The following is a 13,000-nucleotide window of genomic DNA, read 5'->3' on the forward strand; positions in this document are numbered from 1 at the left end:
TGGCCAGATTGAGGAGTATCTGAGTCCATGAGCAGTTCCTGGATAGTATTCAGGTGGAGACTGCGGACGTAACTGTCCCAGTGCACAGGACGTCTGATAAACCACTGGAGGAGGTGGACCAGGGTGGACACTGGCAGCTGGTTACTTCTCACAGCAGGCAGTGTCCCACCCCTGCTCAGAACCCTCCCACCGTGGTACTGGAAAACCGTTATGCTGTACTCGATACAGGAGACCAAGAATTACCCCATACAGAAGAGGAGAAGCCTCATACCCCCAAGGCTGGGAAGTCTATTGCCACCCCTGCAAGAAGGAAATGTAGAGTAGTGGTGGTTGGAGACTCTCTTCTGAGGGGGACGGAGGCACCCATCTCCCTGACATTTCATCTCAGGAGGTGTGCTGCCTGCCGGGGGCCCATATCCGAGACATTACACAGGCATTATCGAGGATTATCCGGCCCTCTGACTACTATCCCATGCTTCTCATCCATGTGGGCACTAATGATACTGCGAGGTGTGACGCTGAGCAGGTCAAGAGTGACTTCAGGGCTCTGGGGGCATGGGTCAGGGAGTTTGGGATGCAGGTTGTGTTCTCTTCAATCCTGCCTGTCAGAGGTAGGGGCCCAGACAGAGACAGGTGTATCCTAGAGGTGAATGCTTGGTTGCGTAGATGGTGTCGCCAGGAAGGCTTTGGTTTCTTTGACCACAGGATCCTTTCCAGGAAGGACTGCTAGGCAGAGATGGCATTCACCTTTCGAGGAGGGGGAAGACCATATTCGGACACAGGCTGGCTAACCTAGTGAGGAGGGCTTTAAACTAGGTTCGATGGGGGCAGGGGAGCAAAGCCTGCAGGTAAGTGGAGAGCATGGATACCTGGGAGATGAACTTGAAATGGGAGGGAGTATGGGCTACACTGGAGCTGTGTCTACACGTGCACGCTACTTCGAAGTAGCGGCACTAACTTCGAAATAGCGCCCATCATGGCTACACGTGTTGGGCGCTATTTCGATGTTAACATCGACGTTAGGTGGCGAGACGTCGAAGCCGCTAACCCCATGAGGGAATGGGAATAGCGCCCTACTTCGAAGTTGAACGTCGAAGTAGGGCACGGGTAGACGATCCGCGTCCCGCAACATCAAAATAGAGGGGTCCGCCATGGTGGCCATCAGCTGAGGGGTTGAGAGACACTCTCTCTCCAGCCCCTGCGGGGCTCTATGGTCACCATGTGCAGCAGCCCTTAGCCCAGGGCTTCTGGCTGCTGCTGCTGCAGCTGGGGATCCATGCTGCATGCACAGGGTCTGCAACCAGTTGTCGGCTCTGTGGATCTTGTGTTGTTTAGTGCAACTGTGTCTGGGAGGGGCCCTTTAAGGGAGCGGCTTGCTGTCGAGTCCACCCTGTGACCCTGTCTGCAGCTGTGCCTGGCACCCTTATTTCGATGTGTGCTACTTTGGCATGTAGACGTTCCCTCGCAGCACCTATTTCGATGTGGTGCTGCGCAACGTCGATGTTGAACGTCGACGTTGCCAGCCCTGGAGGATGTGTAGACGTTATTCATCGAAATAGCCTATTTCGATGTTGCTACATCGAAATAGGCTACTTCGATGTAGGCTTCACGTGTAGACGTAGCTTGGGAGAGTAAAAAGAGGGCCAGGGCAAAACTGGGAGGCAAGACCAAATCAATGTCTGAGATGCCTATATACAAATGCAAGAAGTATGGGAAATAAACAAGAAGAACTGGAAGTACTAATAAATGAATACAACTATGATATTGTTGGCATCACAGAAACTTGGTGGGATAATACTCATGATTGGAATGTTGGTATTGAAGGGTACAGCCTGCTTAGGAAGGACAGACAGGGAAAGAAGGGAGGAGGTGTTGCCTTGTATATTAAAAATGTACACACTTGGACAAAGGTGGATATGGATGTAGGAGATGGACAGGTTGAAAGTCTCTGGGTTAGACTCAGAGAAGTGAAAAACAAGGACGAGGTCCTACTAGGAGTCTACTACAGGCCCCCTAGCCAGGTGGAAGAGGTGGATGACGCTTTCTTTAAACAGCTAACAAAATCATCCAGGGCCCAGAATTTGGTGGTGATGGGGGACTTCAACTATCCAGGTATATGTTGGGAAACTAATACAGCAGGGGACAGACTGCCCAATAAATTCTTGGATTGCATTGCAGACAACATTTTATTCCAAAAGGTTGAAAAAGCTACCGGGGGGGAAGCTGTTCTAGATTTAATTTTAACAAGTAGGGAGGAAAGTATTGAGAATTTGAAAGTGGAAGGATGCTTGGGTGAAAGTGATCATGAAACATAGAGCTCACAGTTCTAAGGAAGGGTAGAAGGGAAAACAGTACAATAGAGATAATGGATTTCAGGAAGGCAGATTTTGGTAAACTCAGACAGCTAGTAGGTAAGGTCCCATGGGAAGCTAAACTGAGGGGAAAAATGGCTGAGGAGATTTGGCAGTTTTTCAAAGGGACATTATTAAGGGTCCAGAAGCAAGCTATCCCGCTGCGTAGGAAAGACAGAAAACATGGCAAAAGACTGCCTTGGCTTAACTAGGAGATCTTGCATGATCTCAAACTAAAAAAGGAATAGTATAAGAAATGGAAACTAGGACAAATTACAAAGGACGAATATAGGCAAACAACACAAGCATGCAGGAGCAACATTAGAAAGGCTAAGGCACAAAATGAGCTCAAGCTAGCTACAAGCATAAAGGGAAACAAAAAGGCTTTTTACAAGTACATTGGTAACAAGAGGAAGACCAAGGAGAGGGTAGGGCCATTGGTCAGTGAGGAGGGAGAAACAGTAACAGGGAATTTGGAAATGGCAGAGATGTTTAATGATTTCTTTGTTTTGGTCTTCACTGAGAAATCTGAAGGAATGCCTGACATAGAGAATGCTAGTGAAAAAGGGGTAGGTTTAGAAATTGAAATAAGAAAAGAACAAATTAAAATTTACTTAGAAAAATTAGATGTCTGTAAATCACCAGGACCTGATGAAATGCATCCTAGAATCCTCAAGGAGCTGATAGAAGAGGTATCTGAGCCTTTAGCAATCATTTTTGGAAAATCGTGGGAGATGGGAGAGATTCCAGAAGACTGGAAAAGGGCAAATATAGTACCCATTTATAAAAAGGGGAACAGGAATAACCTGGGAAACTACAGGCCAGTCAGCTTAACTTCTGTGCCAGGAAAGATAATGGAGCAGGTAATTAAAGAAATCATCTGTAAACATTTGGAAGGTGGTAAGGTGATAGGAAACAGCCAGCTTGGTTTTGTTAAAAACAGATCATGTCAAACCAATCTAATAGCTTTCTTTGATAGAATAATGAGCCTTGTGCATAAGGGAGAAGCAGTGGATGTGGTATACCTAGACTTCAGTAAAGCATTTGACACGGTCTCACATAATATACTTATCAATAAACTACGCAAATACAATTTAGATGGGGCTACTATGAGGTGGGTGAACAACTGGCTGGATAACCGTACCCAGAGAGTAGTTATTAATGGTTTTCAATCCTGCTGGAAAAGTATAACTAGTGGGGTTCCACAGGGGTCTGTTTTAGGACCGGTTCTGTTCAATATCTCCATTAACGATTTAGATATTGACATAGAAAGTACACTTATTAAGTTTGCAGATGATACCAAGCTGGGAGGGGTTGCAACTTCTTTGGAGGATAGGGTCGTAATTCAAAAGGATCTGGATAAACTGGAGAAATGGGCTGAGGTAAACAGGATGAAGCTTAATAAGGACAAATGCAAAGTGCTCCACTTAGGAAGAAACAATCAGTGTCACACATACAGAATGGGAAAGGACTGCCTAGGAACGAGTACAGCAGAAAGGGATCTAGGGGTTATAGTAGACCACAAGCTAAATATCAGTCAACAGTGTGATGCTGTTGTAAAAAAAGCAAACATGATTCTAGGATGCATTAATAGGTGTGTTGTGAACAAGACACGAGAAGTCATTCTCCCGCTCTACTCTGCGCTGGTTAGGCCTCAGCTGTAGTGTTGTGTCCAGTTCTGGGCACTGCAGTTCAGGAGGGATGTGGAGAAATTGGAGAGAGTCCAGAGGAGAGCAACGAGAATGATCAAAGGTCTAGGGAACATGACCTATGAAGAAAGGCTGAAAGAATTGGGCTTGTTTAGTTTGGAAAACAGAAGATTGAGGCGGGGACATGATAGCAGTTTTCATGTATCTAAAAGGGTGTCATAAGGTAGAGGGAGGGAACTTGTTCTTCCTTGCCTCTGAGGATAGAACAAGAGGCAATGGACTTAAATTGCAGCAGGGGAGGTTCAGGTTGGACATTAGGAAAAAGTTCCTAACTGTCAGGGTGATCAAACACTGGAACGAATTGCCAAGGGAGGTGGTAGAATCTCCATCACTGGAACTATTTAAGAAGAGGTTAGATAGATGGCTTTCAGGGATGGTCTAGAAAGTGCTTTGTCCTGCCATGAAGGCAGGGGGCTGGACTCAATGGCCTCTCAAGGTCCCTTCCAGTCCTACTCTTCTATTATTCTATGATAAAAGATTTGAAGATATATTGGCATTTGAGAGGAGTTATTACAGAAAGATCCTGAAAATAAGATGGATGCAGAAGGTCACCAACAAGGAATTATACAGCCAAAAGAGAATCTGCTGCAGAAGGTTATACAACAGAAGCTACAGCTATTTGGGCACATCTGCAGAAAGAACAATGAGCAAAAAGTCAAGCCCCTGGCATTCAGCATAATGGGTGGTTCGAATCAGAGAGGCAGACCCCACAGAGAATAAGTATATGATATAGTAGATTGGTGCGGAGCTAGTCTACAGAAATTAAGGCATTCTGCACTGGCCAGGGAAAGATGGAAGGAAATAGTGAGGGAGGCGTCGGACATCAACAGGCACTGAGCCCATGGTTGTTGAGGATGATGACGACTTAGGAAGAAGGCACTGGGGCACTGGTAAATTGTTCCACTGATGAATTGCCCTCACTGTCAAAAATGTACACCCTACGTCCAATCTGAATTTGGTCAGCTTTAACATCTAGCCATTGGATAGACATCTTGAGTAGGGGACATCATATATGCTAGCAGCAGGGCACTCAGACACACTTCATGTAGTAGTTACCATGTAGTAGTCACCAGTGCTCTGTATTCAGAGCAGTGTGTGTAGCGGGAGGAGAACCCTCATGCATTTAATGTGGGAGGGCAGTCAGGCCACTGACATGTCACGTAGACATGATTCTGACAACACATGCTCACTTTACAACGCATAATTCAACTGACGAGTGGGCTGAGAGCCTTAATTCTTTATCACCACATGCTGCGTTTCAAGCGATGGCGATCCTGAAGAGGCTGTAGCGTCTCAGCTGTTCATATGCATGCCTTCACCAGTGGGGGCGCTGGAGGTGAAAAGCGAGTATTTGCCCTGGGGCCCAGCAGTGAAAAGGGCACAAACATTCTGACCGCCTGTATTGTGGCAGTGGTGGTGGCTGGACCCCCAGGCTCTTTGAATTGCAGCTGGAGTACCTCATGATATGCTCTGGGAGGTCCTGTGTGCTGGGGAGCCTGATGCAGTGTGCCCTGGGTGGTGCTGAGGGCTGGCTTCCTCAGCCCCTCCCTTTCCATTCAAGGCCCCACCCCTTCTGGGAGCATGGAACTGCTCTTCCACCTTGCTCAGGGCCTGGCAAGCCTGTGTACTCCTAGGCTGCGTCTACACGTGCACGCTTCTTCGAAGTAGCGGCACCAACTTCGAAATAGCGCCCGTCACGTCTACACGCGTCGGGCGCTATTTCGAAGTTAACTTCGACGTTAGGCGGCGAGACGTCGAAGTCGCTAACCTCATGAGGAGATAGGAATAGCGCCCTACTTCGACGTTCAACGTCGAAGTAGGGACCGTGTAGACGATCCGCGTCCTGTAACGTCGAAATTGCTGGGTCCTCCATGGTGGCCATCAGCTTGGGGGTTGAGAGATGCTCTCTCTCCAGCACCTGCGGGGCTCTATGGTCACCGTGGGCAGCAGCCCTTAGCCCAGGGCTTCTGGCTGCTTCTGCGGCAGCTGGGGATCTATGCTGCAGGCACAGGGTCTGCAACCAGTTGTCAGCTCTGTGTATCTTGTGTTGTTTAGTGCAACTGTGTCTGGGAGGGGCCCTTTAAGGGAGCGGCTGGCTGTTGAGTCCGCCCTGTGACCCTGTCTGCAGCTGTGCCTGGCATCCCTATTTCGATGTGTGCTACTTTGACGTGTAGACGTTCCCTCGCTGCGCCTATTTCGATGTTGGGCTGAGCAACGTCGAAGTTGAACATCGACGTTGCCGGCCCTGGAGGACGTGTAGACGTTATTCATCGAAACAGACTATTTCAATGTTGGCTGCACGTGTAGACGTAGCCCTAGAGAACCATGTTACAGCACCAGATGTGTTCTCTTGGAGTTAATCTACCTCCTTGAAAGTTGGGAGCAAGGATAACAGAAGATGTCTTCCATCCACTGTTTAGATTGGCTTCACTATACTGCTCCAGGGTTTGGATTTTTCCCACACCCACAGGGCAAAGTAGCTGAGTCACCCCAACCGTTCAGTGTTGATGAGCCACAACTGGCATGCCAGTGCAAGTATACGGAGATCTGAAAGGAGGGATTGAGAGGACAACTTTAGTTGTGTTCTATGTTCCATAATACTTCTCTCTTCCACTGGAGGCTTAGATTTGCTGCTGAGGTTGTTGCAGGTATGCAGTCCTGTAAAAAATCTCTCAGTAAACACGTCAGCAGAAAAACCCTACCAGTGTGATTTGAGAATGAAGCAGTATGCTCACCTGGATACTGTACTTGGACATTTTTAGATTTGCTCATGAGTTCTGGCTCTGGCCAAGTAATACAAAAATATTACAATTATTGCTTTGTCTGTTAACTGTTATTTGAAAATTCTGCACATGACTCCATGGCGAACTTTGCTGTACATCCTATCAGTTCTCTGAAGGAATGTCTACATAGCAGCCTTATTCCAAAATAAACTATTCCAGAAGAATAGTAACAATGGCTGTTTCTACACAGGCCACTTTCTTCGAAAGTGGCATGGTAATAAGTGGCCCGAAGTATGCTAATGAGGCACGGATGCAAATTCCCTGTGCCTCATTAGCATAACGTCACATGATTTGGAGTCTGGAAGGTCAATCTTCTGGACTCCAAAAAGCTGTTTAGAAGCGTGGCCCCTGGGGGGTCTTCCGGAAGGAAGTCCTTCTTCCGGAGGCCCCTTCTTCCCAAAAATTTTCAGGAAGAAGGGGCCTCCGGAAGAAGGACTTCGTTCTGGAAGCTCCCTCGGGGCCATGCTTCTACATGGCGTTTTGGAGTTCAGAAGAACGGTCTTCCGGACTCCAAATCACGTGACATTATGCTAATGAGGCATGGGGAATTTGCACCCACACCTCATTAGCATATTTCGGGCCGCTTATTACCATGCCACTTTCGAAGAAAGTGGCCTGTGTAGAAACGGCCAAAGAGTTATTGGGCACAAAACAGACATTAAAAACACTCCTGATCCACAAACCTGTTAGCTGGCATTTTAATGGAGTGGGTCTTTCTGTTCATGACTTAAGAGTTTGAGTGTTACTGAAGAGGAATTTTCACAACACTCTTCAAAGAGAAGCTGCTGTCTTTTATATTCAAATTCTACACATTAACACGTGGTTTGACCCAAGATTGGAATTTTCTGGGTCGCTATAGGGGCTTGTTTGCCTACTTGGCTTAATCTAATTCTTGGCTCCTCCTCCCCCCCCCCCCGCATTCTGTCCCTCTACTCTCTGATTTGCTCACTTTGATAATTTTTTTTCTGATTTGTCCACCTTGATTACTGTTTTTGGTTCTCTGTGCCTTAAATATTAAGTCTGCTCTGATATGGCTATGATCTGAAGAAGTGGGTCTGTCCCACAAAAGCTCACCTAATAAGTTATTTTGTTAGGCTTTAAAGTGGTACTTGACTGCTTTTTCATTCCAGAAGAGGGATTCCAAAATATCTTATTTCAAAATAATGCTGCTATACATAAAACTGCATTTCGAAATAGCCCTTAGCTGTTTTGAAATACAGAGTCTCTACACAAAGGCTATGGTAATGTGGCACTTTGAAATATGCTAATGCTATAACATGGGCGGTGTGCGTTTGGAAACTGGCAGTTATGAAGCATGCGTGGTTGCCATTGTTCTAATGAGGTGCTGCATATTCATGGCAGTGCCTCATTAGCATATTCTGAAGTGCCACATTACCATAGCCCCTCCAAAAGGAGGGGCTAGTGTGGCCACAGCCATAGAGCGTATTTAGAAATAGAGCCATTGGATGCACTATGGCTTATTTTGAAATCAGTTCTAGTCCCTGTGGCTGCTTGTACACTACAGTGACCTTTCAAAAGATGATCTTCCAGAAGATCGGCATTCAAAAGCACACAGCCACGTATAAAAAAGCAGATTGAAAGATTGCGCCATTCTTTCCATAGAGAGTGTCCACACAGCCCCCATTTTTTCAAAAGATCAAAAAAATTCAGTGCCATGAGGACTGCTCTTTTGAAGAAAGGGCCCGTGGAGTATCTACACATGCTTTCTTTTTTTCAAAAGAAGCTTTCAAAAGGAGCAGAAGAGAGCTTCTGGAAAAAGAGCCGCATTCTTTCGATTTCAGATTGAAAGAGTGACGTTTGTGTGTGGACGCTCCACATGCTCTTTCAAAAAAGGGCCTGCTTTTCCAAAAGAACATGCTAGTGTAGACACGGCCTGCCTTAATAGTACCTATTTTGAAATAGGCGCTATTCCTCTCAGAGGCTACGTCTACACTAGCGTAGACATGGCCAGAATGAGCTTTACCTATTTCAAAACAAGCCAATTATTTTGAAACAGCAGTTGTGTTATGCAGACACTTGGATAGTTATTTCGCAATAACTGTGCAGTGTAGACTGATCCTGGAACAGGCTGCCATTTCTTCCAATAGTTAATATTAAAAACAAAGGGCATGAAATCAGCTTTGCTCCTATACAGAAAAATCATTGAAGTTAACTGAGCCTCACATGGACCCAAAGATCTTCTACAAACCAGGGCCAGTTACTGCAATGCAGAACAATGGAAGCTTATGTTACACTAAGCCACCATTTCACTTAAACATTTGTGAGATAAGCAAAAGAAACTATCTAGCCTAATGGTCACATAATACTCATGTGAGCCTAGAAGCATAGCACAGCTCCTTAAAGAAACATACACCAAGAAAAAGCAGTCATGTAGCACTTTAAAATGCTACATGACGGCTTTTTTATTTTGGTAGCACACAGACTAACAGAGCTATCCCTCTGTCACTTCTCAGTACACCAAGAAGTTCCACAAAAATATTGGCTTTTCCAATACATATTAAAGGCAGAGTGCACAGGAAAATAGCCTTTCTCCCCAGCATTTAATAATTCATGTACATTTGAAACCTCTTCACTTTCTCACAGAAAAACAGAGCAGCTCAGAAGGCAAAGCTCTTGTGTGATTAACAGGAGTGTCATATGTGAGGTTTGGGATGTAGCTGTCCCACTCTACTCAGGTCTGGTGAGGCCTAACCTTGTGTCCAGGTCTGGGTATCACACCTAAAGAACAATGTGGCCAAACTGAAGGGGGCTATAGGAACACAGGGAAAATGACTAAAGGATGAGAAAACAGAGCTGCGAGGCAAGATTTAGACAACTCAACATGTTTAGCCTTTGTGAAAGAAGACTGAGGGGAACCTGATATGAAGAGGCCAGTGATTGATTGGTAAGAGGTGATGGGGTTCTTCTGCAGCAGGAGAGATTTAGGTAAAACAGTAGGAAAAAAACCTTCTAACTAGAAGGGCAGTTAAGTACTGGAACAGTTTGCCAAGAGAGGCTGTGGAATTTCCATCACGGATGTTTTTTAATGCACAGGTTAGGCAGACAACTGTTTGGGATGGTCTGGGCCAGTGGTCAGCAACCTTCCTGAGGCAGAGTGCTGAAATTTGATCTTTTGATCTCTATGTATGATCTGAGTGATGGTGATACTTTTTAAAATCACCAAGAGTCCCACTTACAAACAAATATTAAGCTGCAGTGCTTTTCCGTTTAGTTGTTGGCTGGTGGCATTATCTGGTCTTTTGTTAATGTTAATCCACAGGTGGCATGGCTTTGAGGAAGCTCCCAGCTGCATGAGCGGGAGGGGAAGGGCTGAGCATTCACCTCACATGCCAATGAAAATTGGCTCACGTGCCACTCTTGGCACCTGTGCCAGGAGTTGCTGACCCCTGGTCTAGGCTTATCTGGATAGTTTATGTGCACGTACAGGGAGGGAGGGTGTGTGAGGAGAATTGGACTGGATACCCTCTTGAGGCATTTTCAACCTTACAATTCTCTACTTTCCATTCAGTATCACTGCCAGAGTTGCATTTCTCTTAACAGGCTGGCTTGTGTAATAAATCTGACCATGTCGCAGCACAAATTAAATATGTATCTATTACCTTTCACTGTTCACCTTAACTGGTGAAAAGAGACAAATTATGCCTTGTGAAGGAGCCATTTGCTATAAAGTGTAAAAATGCTTTAATATTTTATAATAAAATTCATGACATATTTATAAACACTCTATCAAGCATTTACAACTGGACCACAACTGAGCGCTTGTAACGGAATAAATAAGCAAGGACACAACCAGTATGAAATATACAGCTTCATTGTTATAATTGTGTGTGCTTTACTCTTTACACGAATGTAATGGAAGCGTAGAATATTTACACTGAACAGGTCTGTATATTGTAAACTCCAGTTCAGCTTCTGATTATCCCAACCAGCGCTGGACTGAGACACACCCTGTCAAGCAGAAGCACATCATCAAGCAGCAAACAAAAGCAATCTGTGTCCAGCCAGTTGTCACTCAGAAGTTTAAACCAGCCAGTTGAAGCTTAGGTGACAAACCCAGAAATTAAGATAATTAAAACGTCTTTATTCCACTGGGGGGAGGTCAACTGTGTCATTTATTTAGAACACCCCTGCTATTTGCTTAGTGTTAGCTCCCACCCTTGTAAATGCTGGCCTCTGCTAGGCCTTTGTGGTTAGCCTGAGCCAGATTACCAGGTTAGGGCCCCATCTAAGTGGCTAATGTGGTGTGATGCAGAGGGGCAGGCAGGGTTGTAGTGTTCTGGGCCCAAAGAGCTCCTGTTGTGCTCAGTAGGCGTTGTTCTGTGCTGAATCCCTTTGACATTACACATGCTGTTTGGGCAGGGACAACGGGCTTTATGTTCTGTGCCTACAATACCTTGCACAGTGGGGCCGCATGCCATGACACCCACCCCACTACAAAGTACTCGGAATAATGCATCCACGTGAGAGTTCAGCACTTTGAACCAAACTGAGTGCTGAGGGGTTTGGAAAATTTAGCCCTTAATGTTATGGTGTAATAGGCTGTTGGTTCCTAAATACAGATACTTGAAGGTGAACTATTATATATAGCTACAGATGGAATTCATGGGATGAGCACCACAGACGCCAATGGCATAACAATGCTGTACTCCCTCTGAGGAGACAGCCCCTCCCCGTATTTTGAATAGAATTTATTTTATTGTTGGCAGCATTGATACTGGTTTGTGCCCCTAATATACTTCAAGGGACCTGTTCCTATTCTTCTGCAGTGATGCTCTGTTATTACTGCTGAGCTAGGTGTCGTGTTATAATTTTTGATGGCACTAGAAGATAACATTTACTTCATTAAGAAATGGGCTCAGGTGCATGAAAACAATCACCAGATAAAACTCATGCATAAAATTGCGTAGAGGCTACTTAAGAGAAAAAAGTTCCCATTCAACAATGTGACTGATGCAAGCCCTCCTTTTGTGACTGGGAAACATGGTATATGGCTTTAACTGTGAGGCTGTAGAAAGAGGACAGAGGCTTTTGTTCTTGAGGGCTTTCTCTACAAATATTTACAAGTGTGTCACTGAATAACCGTTTTGTGGCCTTAATTTGGAAAAGCAAACAAAAAAATCCCCCACCCAACAAAAGTACCCTAAAGCCCCATTGACTTAATTTGCTAAGTGTTTGCAATGATGTAGGTGTAATGCACCATCAGACACTACACAGACAAATAATGCAACTAGCTGAGAAGATGTTAACAAACTGGGTTGCTAGGACATGTAGCTAGAGATGGCTCATAATTATTATTAGTTCAGATTCAGCAGTGCTTCCCAGAGTGAGGATTTAAATCCCTGCGCAAAGAAGAGATTTAAACCTGGCTTTTCTTTCACCGGGTGGCCTTAGCCACACTGGCTCATCAAACCCTGTTAAGTACTGAGACAGTTACACTACCAGCTTTTTAATTTCAAGTGTCCCTTTAATATTTACGAAGTTACAAAGTGCTACTATAGACAAAGGGCCTCTTTGCCTGGCAAAAAGGGGAAGTAAGTTAGAAGGAGAGGCTCTTGTATTGGCTAGTTAGACCACTAGCCTATAGGTTCATCGAGCCCCAATAGCAAGTACTAAGAGTGGCCAATGCACGGAAGGTGATCTATGGGCAAAATTAATAGGCTGAAATATTGCACATCTGTACAAAGAGAGCAAGATGTCAGTGTGGTCATTCATGGATGGACAATAAGCCATGATATTTTTGGTTCAACTTAGACCCTGTGGGGCTACACATTGTGCCAGAACGTAAGAAATAGCACCAGTAATGTGATCTGGCACTTTTCCTAAAGGGTCCTGTATTTGCATGTTGTCTCTTAGACAGCAGCAATTTTTTTATATGGACAGAGAGAGAGTTGCTAACATTTATTGATATTAGCACCAATGTGGTCTGAGGCGCCAAAGTGATTTTTTTTGTTTTTTTGCACCAGATGTAACTGAGTTAATTTCATATTTCTCTTCTCTCTGCCACTCAATGCAAAGTTGATTGGCTGGATGACAAAATTAGCTGCAGCACTAAGTATGCCATAACATGAAACGCAACACATCAAGACACAAAACAAATGGAAGTTATAAGCCCTACAGGAAATAAGACCCCTCATTG

The sequence above is a fragment of the Carettochelys insculpta genome, chromosome 1 (genome assembly GCF_033958435.1).
Source record: "Carettochelys insculpta isolate YL-2023 chromosome 1, ASM3395843v1, whole genome shotgun sequence".
NCBI lineage: Eukaryota > Metazoa > Chordata > Testudines > Carettochelyidae > Carettochelys > Carettochelys insculpta.